Source organism: Bufo bufo, chromosome 10 (assembly GCF_905171765.1).
Source record: "Bufo bufo chromosome 10, aBufBuf1.1, whole genome shotgun sequence".
Classification (NCBI taxonomy): domain Eukaryota; kingdom Metazoa; phylum Chordata; class Amphibia; order Anura; family Bufonidae; genus Bufo; species Bufo bufo.
The window spans coordinates 134,281,974-134,294,153 of record NC_053398.1 but is presented as its reverse complement, the minus strand read 5'-3'; the positions used below and the strand labels follow the sequence as shown (position 1 = coordinate 134,294,153).

General features: G+C 40.3%; 1 protein-coding gene across 3 annotated transcripts in view; it reads left to right on the top strand.

Annotated features, from left to right (window-relative positions):
- Positions 1-12,180, top strand: part of ZNF536 (zinc finger protein 536) — a 569,889-nt gene that overhangs the window by 83,193 nt on the left and 474,516 nt on the right. The gene's annotated exons all lie outside the window — the stretch shown is intronic.

Genomic DNA, 12,180 nt, shown 5'->3' with positions numbered 1-12,180 from the left:
TAGCCAGCGAACACATGCGGGCTGCCATCTTTAGTAAGACCATTCATATAAAAACACCCAAAAACTATGAGGGTATTATGTATTTAATGATGGCCCCTACTCGACCCAAGCTTGTCCATTTAACATCCAAGGAAAATTAAAAATACCAATAGATATCTTGGGGGAAAAAAACTAAAAATTGCCCCAATGTTGTAGTTGGATCCAAATTGACAGATGGTGGCGAAACACAAGTAGATTGGGCCAATACAATACATACGACAGTGCATCACAAAATACCTCCCCAGAAGCTGCCCATCAGTAGCTGCCATGTTCTTCCCTCCTCCAATTGTCTAAAATATGGATAAGGAGCAGGGGGCTTAGAAGGTGAGATGTGGGCCACAACACCAAACCAGCCCTACCTTCAGCATGCTGCCCGGACTTCCTCTAATAATGACTCCTATAGTTTTCCCAATAGTATGTACCCGGCCAAGAGCAGTGAGGAGGGCTCAGGTGGCCCTATGGGTATCGGCCCACTGGGAAAATTTCCTGTAGGGTCTATGGCCAGTCCGCCCCTGTTTTCTACCCAGAGACCTCTAACTTCCATATAAGAGTTGGAGGACTGGTAAATGTTAGAGTGCTGGTGCAATGATACATCTACCTATGTTTTGTTGATCTAAGTCCATATTAAAAGGGTCCCTTGAAAATAACGTGATCACAGGGTGTCCCCTTGCTGAGACCCCCAGCAATCAGCTGCAATCTTTGGGCAAACCTTGCAATAAGTGTTCAATTATCCTGCAGCGCCACCACAGGTGAAGTGAAGTATTATGCAATGTAGGACAGAACTGGTCCTCCAGAGAGAGAGAAAGAGGCGCTCTTTGTAATTGCACACTACTCTGACCAACAGATGAGGATCCATTACAGGAGACCTCCCACCAATTAATCAAGAATTCACAAAAAGAGTGAATAAAATTGTCAAAGCTTCAAATTAAATTCTACTATATACAGCACCAATATCAGAACCTGTACAAGATGGTGAACGCTAGACTTTTCTGAATTGCATAAATCCCTAAACATAAATTTCGATAACTCAAAAAATTGCACTTTGGAGCCTACTAGATGCATGAGCTAGTCAGATTAGCAGACAACATCCATGAATAGTATCTATCATAGAAACTTTATATATATATATATATAATTTACTGTGCCTTTAAATCCAAAAACAAGTGTATGGTGACTGCTCCTTAAAAAAAAAAAAAAAAAACACATTCTCCCGGAGTACCATTTTAGCAATTAGCGTTGCATTCTTTTTTTTTTTTATTCTTTGCTTGGCAAGGGTTAATATGGAATCCTGAATCTCGAACAAAAGCGATTTTGCCTTATTATGCTGAAAACTTTTTTTTTTTCTTAACTGTCACTGAAGCGCTACTAATTATTACCCCAGTGTAAATGAGGTCACTTCCTATTAAGAGAACAAAATGGTTAGGCTCGCCTTGCCAATTCATACCATCTATTTTTCACACATCCTCAGCCTCTCAGAATTTTTTTCTCCTTTTTAATTTTGATAAAATCCATTCATTTATATTAGCGCAAGTATAAACCCCCAGCTCAGTAATAGTTGGGCATTATATTCTAGATGAGCGTTTTTTGTAATGTGTGGGCTGTTTGAACACCATGTGTTAGCTATAGAACAATTAGCCAGCTGAATGCATCTTTAAAACAATCAGATACTTTTTATTTTACTGGAGAGAGGGAAGAAAAAAAATCTGCAACTGTGCCATGAAACTGTACGTCGGATGAGCCGTGCAGCACAATCTACTTAGGGCTATCTCTAGATCAAGGACAAACACGTTCAATATATGTATATATATTTTTTTTACATTTTTTTTAATTTTTTGTAAATCTGTTGCAAAAAATATATAAAAATGAGATTTAAGGAACATTGTAGCAAACAAAGGGTAATTGTTTTAGCCCAGATGTTGCTTATGCACAACAAGCAGGTTACAACGTTCCCACAGTGCTGATGAGCCCAATCAGTGAAATGATTAAAAATTGATTTTGTCCCTGTAATTACAGTATGTAAACTACTTAGCTTGGATTGCAAAGGAAGTGATTTTCTAATTACGTATATACTCTGGTGTCTAATGATTGGTTTTTTGAAGTAATGAAGAGAGAGCCCTAACGACTCCTTGGTGCTCTGTTGTTTAAGAAAGACCATCTTTAGAGTAAGCAGACAACAGACAAAGAGTTTTGCAATTGAATTTTCAACACTGTTAATGTGCATGAGGATTGGCTTATTAAAGATACAGTAACGTAGCCCTAACGGGTATCGCCCCAGCTGGGCTTTTTTTTTTTTTTTTCTTACCTGGGGATCTATTAGATGGACTTAATAGTCATCCTATGACCCACTGCTGAGGTATGAGGCACAGAATGCCTGGGCCACCTCTTTTTCCTTGAGCGGTAGTCATTTGCATTCTAGTCAACAGTATGGCTGAAGAAGAAAAGAGACTTTTGTGCAGTTCCAGGTACATAGCTACTCTGCATATTTGCCTTGGAAGACTTCATCTATGCAAAAAAGGTTCTTACTGCCATTGTATTGGATGAGAAACCTAAATTTCTTTGGGTATCCCATAAAACAGTGTTCTTCAACCCCAGTCTTCAGGGCTCACCTGCTGGTCATGTTTTCAGGATTTCCTTAATATTGTTGAGCAGGTGATATAATTAGTGTCAATGCATCAGGACACTAGTGTTGAGCGAGCACCAAAGTGCTCGTGTGCTCGAGTAGAACACTTTGCAATGCTCGGGTGTTCTACTGAGCACAATGGAAGTCAATGGGAGAACCCCAGGCACCCCCTGCTCTGAAGAGGGGAGGGTGTCAGGACTCTAGTTTAGGAGTCCCTGCTCTGACTCCATATATAGCTATGTCCGTATATGGAGTCAGTGCTTGGGGACACCCCAGTGTATTTAAATCTAATCTAGCCTGTATTTCAGAAAAGTTTCTGCCGGGATTCGAACTCACAACCTTTTGCATTAGAGGCAAGGCACTTAACCACTCAGCTATAATATCTGCATAGCCAGTTACCTTAAAAAAAAAAAAGAAAAAGAGAGACTTCTACTGTACTGTACTTCTACTGAGACCTATACAGTAGAAGTCTCATATTTTATATTTTTTTAGTGACTGGCTATGCAGCTATATAGTGTAGTGGTTAAAGTTTTGGGCTGTGATGCAGAAGCTGTGAGTTCAAATTCTGTCACAAACTTTTTCAGAAATAGAGGCAAAACTTAATTTAAACATATTATTATATATTTAGAATATATAATATATGATAATATATGTAAAATAATTATGGCTAAAATTTCAGTAGTAGTTTCCCACATATTATGCATTCATATATATCAGAAGTATGATTTTATCTATATAGTAATCTAGTAATTACACATTTATTTTGTGCCATACATTTTTTACAATTACAAAAAAATATATAAAATATATAAATCTAATTTAACCTCTATTTCTGAAAAAGTTTGTGACGGGATTTGAACTCACAGCTGCTGCAACATAGCCCAAAACTTTAACCACTACACTATATAGCTGTATAGCTAGTCATAAAAAAAAATATATATATATATATATGAGATTTCTTCTGTATATAGGTCTCAGTAGAAGTACAGTACAGTAGAAGTCTCATATTATATTTTTTTTTTAAGTAACTGGCTATCCAGATATTATAGCTGAGTGGTTAAGTGCCTTGCCTCTAATGCAAAAGGTGGTTAAGTGCCTTGCCTCTGAAATACAGGCTAAATTAGATTTAAATACACTGTGTCCCCCCAAGCACTGACTCCATATATGGACATAGCTATATATGGAGTCAGAGCAGGTACTCCTAAGCCGCGGACTTACTGTACAGCGATCTTCTGCATAGAAATAGAGGCTAAATTAGATTTAAATACCCTGACTCGAGCATCCCGCTCGAGCACACGTTGTGTTTGGCTGAACTCCGCGATGTACCGAGCATAGCGATGCTCGAGCCGAACTGGTGTTCGGCCGAGCATGCTCGCTCAACACTAATCAGGACTTACCACAGGTATTCATTCTGTGGGATATTCTAAAATCATGACTGGAAGGTATGCTCTGAGGACTGGAGTTGAGAAATACTGCCATAGACGACCTACCACCAATGAACTGAGGGATGCAGTGGTTCCCTGCTGAAGATTTTTGGGCCACATGCAATTTAATATTATTGAAATTGGGCAAGGTGCTTCTTCCCTCATCTCAGGGGTAAGGCAAACATCATAGGCCAACCTATGCAGAAGTTGGGCTTCTCTAGTCATGTGGAACCTCTGGGGATTTGAGGAAATATATACGTGTCAAGCATATGGTAAATTAGACTGGTAACTCCAAGGATTCAGATCCATCTGGTGCTGGCCTCGGTTGTAGAAGCCACATTAGTGGGTGCAGTTGGACCAACTATTAGAGCCAGGGTCCCTTGAAACTAGAGAGGCTATAGAAGACCCCACCAGTGCAAATAAGCATTTAAACATCATAGGATGTGATCCTACAGGCATGTTCATGGAGGTCTATCAGCTCTACTGCATACAATGACTTTCACCTCTTTCCAAAGTTTAGCCCCATCTGTTTGCCTTGAGACATCCTGAGCCCAGTTAATTAATTGATGTAGAGCATTTCATTAATTGAACTCAGATTAATTTGGGAGATTTCCAAAGCAACGTTCAGAATCAGACAAAAATCACAATTGGAAAGCGTCATGAAAGACATTTGCAGTATTTCATCGGCTCGAGACCTTCACTCAAGATGACGTTATTGCGAGGGCACTCAAGAGCAGTGATACACTAGATTAGTTGGTTTGCTGGATGGTGACTTTATCAGGCTCTTCCTGTGGTGTCTCCAATGGTTTGTCAGCCTCTCCAACCTAACGGCATTGAGATTATTTTTGATCAGTGCCTTGTTAGCTATGTTGCCAGACCAATGGACTCCACACTAAAAGGTGTTACTGTATTGGTCCTGTAATTTTGTGGTTAATCTCTTACATTTATCACAGGACATACCCTATACAGGTGAAACTCGAAAAATTTGAATATCGTGCAAAGTTCATTTATTTCAGTAATCCAACTTAAAAGGTGAAACTAACATATGAGATAGACTCGCAAAGCGAGATATTTCAACCCTTTATTTGTTATAATTTGGATGATTATGGCCTACAGCTTATGAAACCCCAAAGTCTCAATCGCAAGTCCCCTTTGCTCAGGGGGTATGGATTAATTAGCTGACTAGAGTGTGACACTTTGAGCCTAGAATATTGAACCTTTTCACAATATTCTAATTGTAAGTTGCATTACTGAAATAAATGAACTTTTGCATGATATTCTAATTTTTCGAGTTTCACCTGTAATGTTAGGACATCTACACCCATAAACAACCCCTGAACCTCTGACGAAGGTGGGATTGAAAATATTGTGTCCCCAATTTATCACCAAATCAGATGCACCCACAGGAGCCCCTCTTTCTTGGCTCTTCCATTCCATGCACGCAGAAGAATCCTCTTGGCACATCATAGGGCTTCAGATCACAAATTGCTCAGTTATACTATGAAGGGCTCTACACTTGCACAGATGCCCATGGACTCAAAACCCTCCAATGACTTGTCTTAGCTTACATTTTAGCTTAGTTTGACTTTTAGGGATCAAACTGCATTGTGATCCAACTTCCTGACTCGTGAATTCTGGTTCTGGAACTATATGGAAGCAGTAAGGCTGTGCATATGCTGCACTTAGCCATAGGCCCCCATTCACCTGATGGAGATCAAACAATAATCTTTTTAGCTTCTGTCATGGATGGTATATGTTGCTGACCAGCCTTTTTCATACTGTATAGAAAGGCTTATTAGACTGGGGTTTTCTATGTAGAGCCATCCCAAAAAATGTAATAAACATTTTGTTTTACTTGGCTTTGGCCAACGTTGCTTATACAGTGGCACATACCGGAGCCTTCCATTGGAGGTCTGTTAGGAAAACCTCCTGATGTACAGTTGCAAGAAAAAGTATGTGAACCCTTTGGAATGATATGGATTTCTGCACAAATTGGTCATAAAATGTGATCTGATCTTCATCTAAGTCACAACAATAGACAATCACAGTCTGCTTAAACTAATAACACACAAAGGATTAAATGTTACCATGTTTTTATTGAACACACCATGTAAACATTCACAGTGCAGGTGGAAAAAGTATGTGAACCCCTAGACTAATTACATCTCCAAGAGCTAATTGGAGTGAGGTGTCAGCCAACTGGAGTCCAATCAATGAGATGAGATTGGAGGTGTTGGTTGCAGCTGCCCTGCCCTATAAAAAACACACACCAGTTCTGGGTTTGCTTTTCACAAGAAGCATTACCTGATGTGAATGATGCCTCGCACAAAAGAGCTCTCAGAAGACCTACAATTAAGAATTGTTGACTTGCATAAAGCTGGAAAGGGTTATAAAAGTATCTCCAAAAGCCTTGCTGTTCATCAGTCCACGGTAAGACAAATTGTCTATAAATGGAGAAAGTTCAGCACTGGTGCTACTCTCCCTAGGAGTGGCCGTCCTGTAAAGATGACTGCAAGAACACAGCGCAGACTGCTCAATGAGGTGAAGAAGAATCCTAGAGTGTCAGCTAAAGACTTACAAAAGTCTCTGGCATATGCTAACATCCCTGTTAGCGAATCTATGATACGTAAAACACTAAACAAGAATGGATTTCATGGGAGGATACCACAGAGGAAGCCAAGTATGAAAAAAATGAATACCCAAGTTTATCAAGACATTTTCCAGGAGAACTTAAGGCCACCTGTCCACCAGCTGAAGCTCAACAGAAGATGGGTGTTGTAATAGGACAACGACCCAAAGCATAGAAGTAAATCAACAGCAGAATGGCTTAAACAGAAGAAAATACACCTTCTGGAATGGCCCAGTGACCTCAAGAAAGCGATTCACACCAGACATCCCAAGAATATTGCTGAACTGAATCAGTTCTGTAAAGAGGAATGGTCAAGAATTACTCCTGACCGTTGTGCACGTCTGATCTGCAACTACAGGAAATGTTTGGTTGAAGTTATTGCTGCCAAGGAGGTTCAGTTATTAAATCCAAGGGTTCACATACTTTTTCCACCTGCACTGTGAATGTTTACATGGTATGTTCAATAAAAGCATGGTAACATTTAATTATTTGTGTGTTATTAGTTTAAGCAGACTGTGATTGTCTATTGTTGTGACTTAGATGAAGATCAGATCACATTTTATGACCAATTTGTGCCGAAATCCATATCATTCCAAAGGGTTCACATACCTTTTCTTGCAACTGTATATCTAGAATAGAAGGCTTGAAAGCAATCTAAACAGAGACAAAAGCTAGCCTCACCCAGTTGGCCAAACCTGTCTATCATTTGATTTGTATGGAGAACTCCTAATGCTCATCTGATAGCAGATATTGAGGGAAATATGGGTCTGACAAGATGCCTGATCATTTTGTTCTTGGGGAGATAAGACACCACCAAAGGTGCATGTGTTAATGGAGGCCAGGAGAGAGAGATGTTGGTCAATAGGGCATTTGACCAACACACCTCTGGATAATGTATGGACAGCTTAAGATGAATCACTACATAAAATAACTGTCCTGGTGCCCATATAAGTCTTGATTATGAAATCTGTGTGACCGCCATCACCTTGTACTTGTGTAGATTATCTTTGCCTGGCAGGACCATGTATAGGATATTCCTAGTTTGTATCTAGAAACTGACCATGAGGACCACAAAGGATGGAAACAAGAGGGCCACATGTGGGCTCTGGTATGTCAAACCAGATAGTTCTAAGTGGGTGGGCAGCATGGGTGTTTTTTCTGTCCTTGGTAGATAGTTAGAAGTCAACTTTGGATGGCATGAAATATACCACGTTGCGACCAGGACACAAGTCCTTGACGTTCCATAAAAACGTACACTTAGCTATGGATTTATTCCATGGCCGACTTGAACTAGTAGTGAGTGATCTGAGACCCATAACCAAAGTAGCATGCTGTCATAATTAGGGGATTGAGTTATTTAACATGGTACTTTAAGAAGCTGCAAATTAGCATGACTGGGCATGAAGTGCCCATCTGGGTATTTCTTAGCAAGTGATCAGATGAGACAAAAGGCAGAAGTGTCTCTTGCAGCCCAGCGAAGCTTTCTCCCTGCACCAAACCATTAACCACCGATTCCCTGCCCGATCACATCCTGCAAGGAACACTGGGATTTTTTGTACACAGTTTTCATACATATATATTCTGCATCAGGTCCAGATTTCCCATAATTGTGTCAATTGGTCGCGGCCACCAGAAGACCTGCGTATTTCTGCTCAGTAAAAGTAGATTTTTTTTTTTCATATTTAATGGATCCAATTGTACAATCTAGTGCATTCCTCACATCATTGTCCACACGGATGAGGATTAATAACCTCCTCATTGCTGTGAAATTACAGGCTTCATCATAATTTAGTGAACACTGTACATAATTTGCAGAAGGCTGGGGTCTATTTAGGTCTATTTAGTTTTGCATAATCAGACAGCGGAGAAGGGTTCACAGTCTTTGTAGCCGGTGATTGCTATAGTGTTTCACTCTTGATTTTGGGTTAGAAAATGGATTCTCTCTATCGTTAGCACAGAGGCTTGTAATTACAATGGCTCCCAGGCGCTGAAGTCACAACCTGTGCCGCCCGTAGCATGATGGTTGTCATAATTTCTGCAGAATATTTGCACATAGTTCATTAATCCACCGTCATCTCTTCAAATTTCCACCAGTCCTTATGCAGATGTCCAAAGAAATAAACCAAAATGATGTGCACTGCAGATGGGTAGAACTAGAAGAGCGGATGGATGGGTATTGGATAAATAGAAGTTAGATAGAAGACAGATAGATAATAGATAGATAGATAATAGAAGACAAATAGAAGACAGATAGATGATTGATTGATTGATAGATAGATAGAAGACAGATAGAAGACAGATAGATAATAGATAGATATGAGATAATTAGACATAAATCACAGACTGATAGACATATGACACACTGGTATGTACTGCAGGGGGATAATAAGAACTTGTGAAGATAGATATGAGATTGATAGATATTAGATAGATAGATATGAATAGATAGATGTGAGATAGACAGTTATTAGATAGATATGAGACATATAGAAAGATAAATAGGTAATTAGGTAGACAGAACAAAAGATTATAGATTGGTATTCGATTTTAGATAGATAGATACACTCACCTAAAGAATTATTAGTGCCCCCATACTAATACGGTGTTGGACCCCCTTTTGCCTTCAGAACTGCCTTAATTCTAGGTGGCATTGATTCCACAAGGTGCTGATAGCATTCTTTAGAAATGTTGGCCCATATTGATAGGATAGCATCTTGCAGTTGATGGAGATTTGAGGGATGCACATCCAGGGCACGAAGCTCCCGTTCCACCACATCCCAAAGATGCTCTATTGGGTTGAGATCTGGTGACTGTGGGGGCCATTTTAGTCCAGTGAACTCATTGTCATGTTCAAGAAACCAATGTGAAATGATTGGAGCTTTGTGACATGATGCATTATCCTGCTGGAAGTAGCCATCAGATGATGGATACATGTTCTCATTCTGTTTACGCCAAATTCGGACTCTACCATTTGAATGTCTCAACAGAAATCGAGACTCATCAGACCAGGCAACATTCTTCCAGTCTTCAACAGTCCAATTTTGGTGAGCTCGTGCAAATTGTAGCCTCTTTTTCCTATTTGTAGTGGAGATGAGTGGTACCCGGTGGGGTCTTCTGCTGTTGTAGCCCATCCGCCTCAAGGTTGTGCGTGTTGTGGCTTCACAAATGCTTTGCTGCATACCTCGGTTGTAACGAGTGGTTATTTCAGTCAACGTTGCTCTTCTATCAGCTTGAATCAGTCGGCCCATTCTCCTCTGACCTCTAGCATCCACAAGGCATTTTCGCCCACAGGACTGCCGCATACTGGATGTTTTTCCCTTTTCACACCATTCTTTGTAAACCCTAGAAATGGTTGTGCGTGAAAACCCCAGTAACTGAGCAGATTGTGAAATACTCAGACCGGCCCGTCTGGCACCAACAACCATGCCACGCTCAAAATTGCTTAAATCGCCTTTCTTTCCCATTCTGACATTCAGTTTGGAGTTCAGGAGATTGTCTTGACCAGGACCACCCCCCTAAATGCATTGAAGCAACTGCCATGTGATTGGTTGACTAGATAATTGCATTAATGAGAAATAGAACAGGTGTTCCTAATAATTCTTTAGGTGAGTGTATATACATACAGTAGATAGATAGAAGAAATAAATAGACATTACATCCATAGATAGGTATGTGATAAATATGACTTAGATATAAGCTATAAAAAGAGAGATGTAGTAGATGGGTGATAGATAGATAGATAGATAGATAGATAGATATAGTGAAAAATAGTAGATAGACATGTGATAGATTTGAGATATATATGAGAGATAAATATGTATTAAATAGATTACATGAAGTAGATTGCTAAGCAGATACCCAGATAGATGGACATATTTGATATGTGTCATTGAACTTTGGATCCTCGGATCTATGGATATTTTGCCTCTGCTGACGATTGACTAATTGGTTGAAGTCCTGAATAATCCTGGTATATAAATAGCAATATTCTCCAGTTACAGAAGATGCTAAGAAACGATGGATCTTTTATGAATGTTTTATAAGTCAATTAAAATAGCTTCAAGAGCTGGTTACATCTAATGAAGAATGGACTATCCGTGCTGACCACAGCAGACGGGGCCAGAGGATGAGAACTGGAGGTCACCGGGAGCCCGCAGCTGATGGGGCTTTATATCTTATTTAGTACCAAGTCAGACTGGCATGAACATCTGTAGAACATGTTCTCCTGGGTGCTTCTCACCATCCACCGTGCCTCAGGAATGTAGGCCATTGCCGATAGATATTGTCACAGCCACGAGAGACTGTTCTAGAACAGGACTGTATCAGTAAAGCTGTCCAGACACATTAGACCTCTGTCAGCTGAACCCGGCCGACACACTGATGTGTATGGCGAGCTGCCGACTCTCCGCCGACCCATTATGTGATGGGAGTCGAGGATGGGGTGGAATGGATATTTTCACCCGATTATTTTGTTCTCCTAGGAGATAAGCCACCACCAGAAGTCTCTGGCAGCAGCTTTCTCCGCTCTCCCCATAGAACGTATATATGTGTATAGGGAGTCGGGAGAGATAGCTGTCGGCCAAACGTTTGTTCATCCGACACCTATTGAATGTGTATGGGCAGATTTAGGTCTAAAGCTTGTAAATGAGGTGTGAGGCGCTCGGTGTCTCCTAGTTCAGGAAATGGATAGAAGAATAAAACCTGCTGGCTGTTCATTTTCCTTGTTTTATATTCAGGTTACCTGGGACATATTTTTTGCCCTGTGCAATATATTATTAGTAATAATAATAATAATAATAAAAAATTATAATAATCATAAGATGATTAATGGAGCCTGGGATGAATAGATAGATATGAGATAGAGACTATAGATCGATATAGAAATGAGAGACAGAGACTGATAGATATGAGATAGATAGATAGATATGAGATAGATAGATATGAGATAGATAGATAGATATGAGATAGATAGATAGATATGAGATAGATAGATAGATAGATATGAGATAGATATGAAATAGATAGATAGATAGATAGATAGATAGATAGATAGAAACTTACCGTATACAAATCACTGCAAAGGGACTACACCATGGCGCCCTACCTGGAGAGGATACCCAACCCCAAACACAGACAGAGCCTGGGCCTGTACAGACTGAGCGCCCACAGCCTGGAGATGGTGACGGGGCGGCACAGGCAGACATACAAGCTGCGGAAGAGCAGACTGTGCCAGCACTGTGTGCAGGGGGCCCTGGAGGATGAGGCCCACTTCTTGCTACACTGCAGCAAATACTCACCTGTGAGGGCTACTTACTTCCAGAGACTCTCCGCTCACATCCCAGATTTCACCTCCATAGATGAGCAGAGCAAACTCCACATCCTACTGGGGGAAGAGGAGTCCACTGTGGAGATCGCTGCCCAATATGTCTCTAACTGAGAGGAAGATGAGACACCATGGACTATTATAC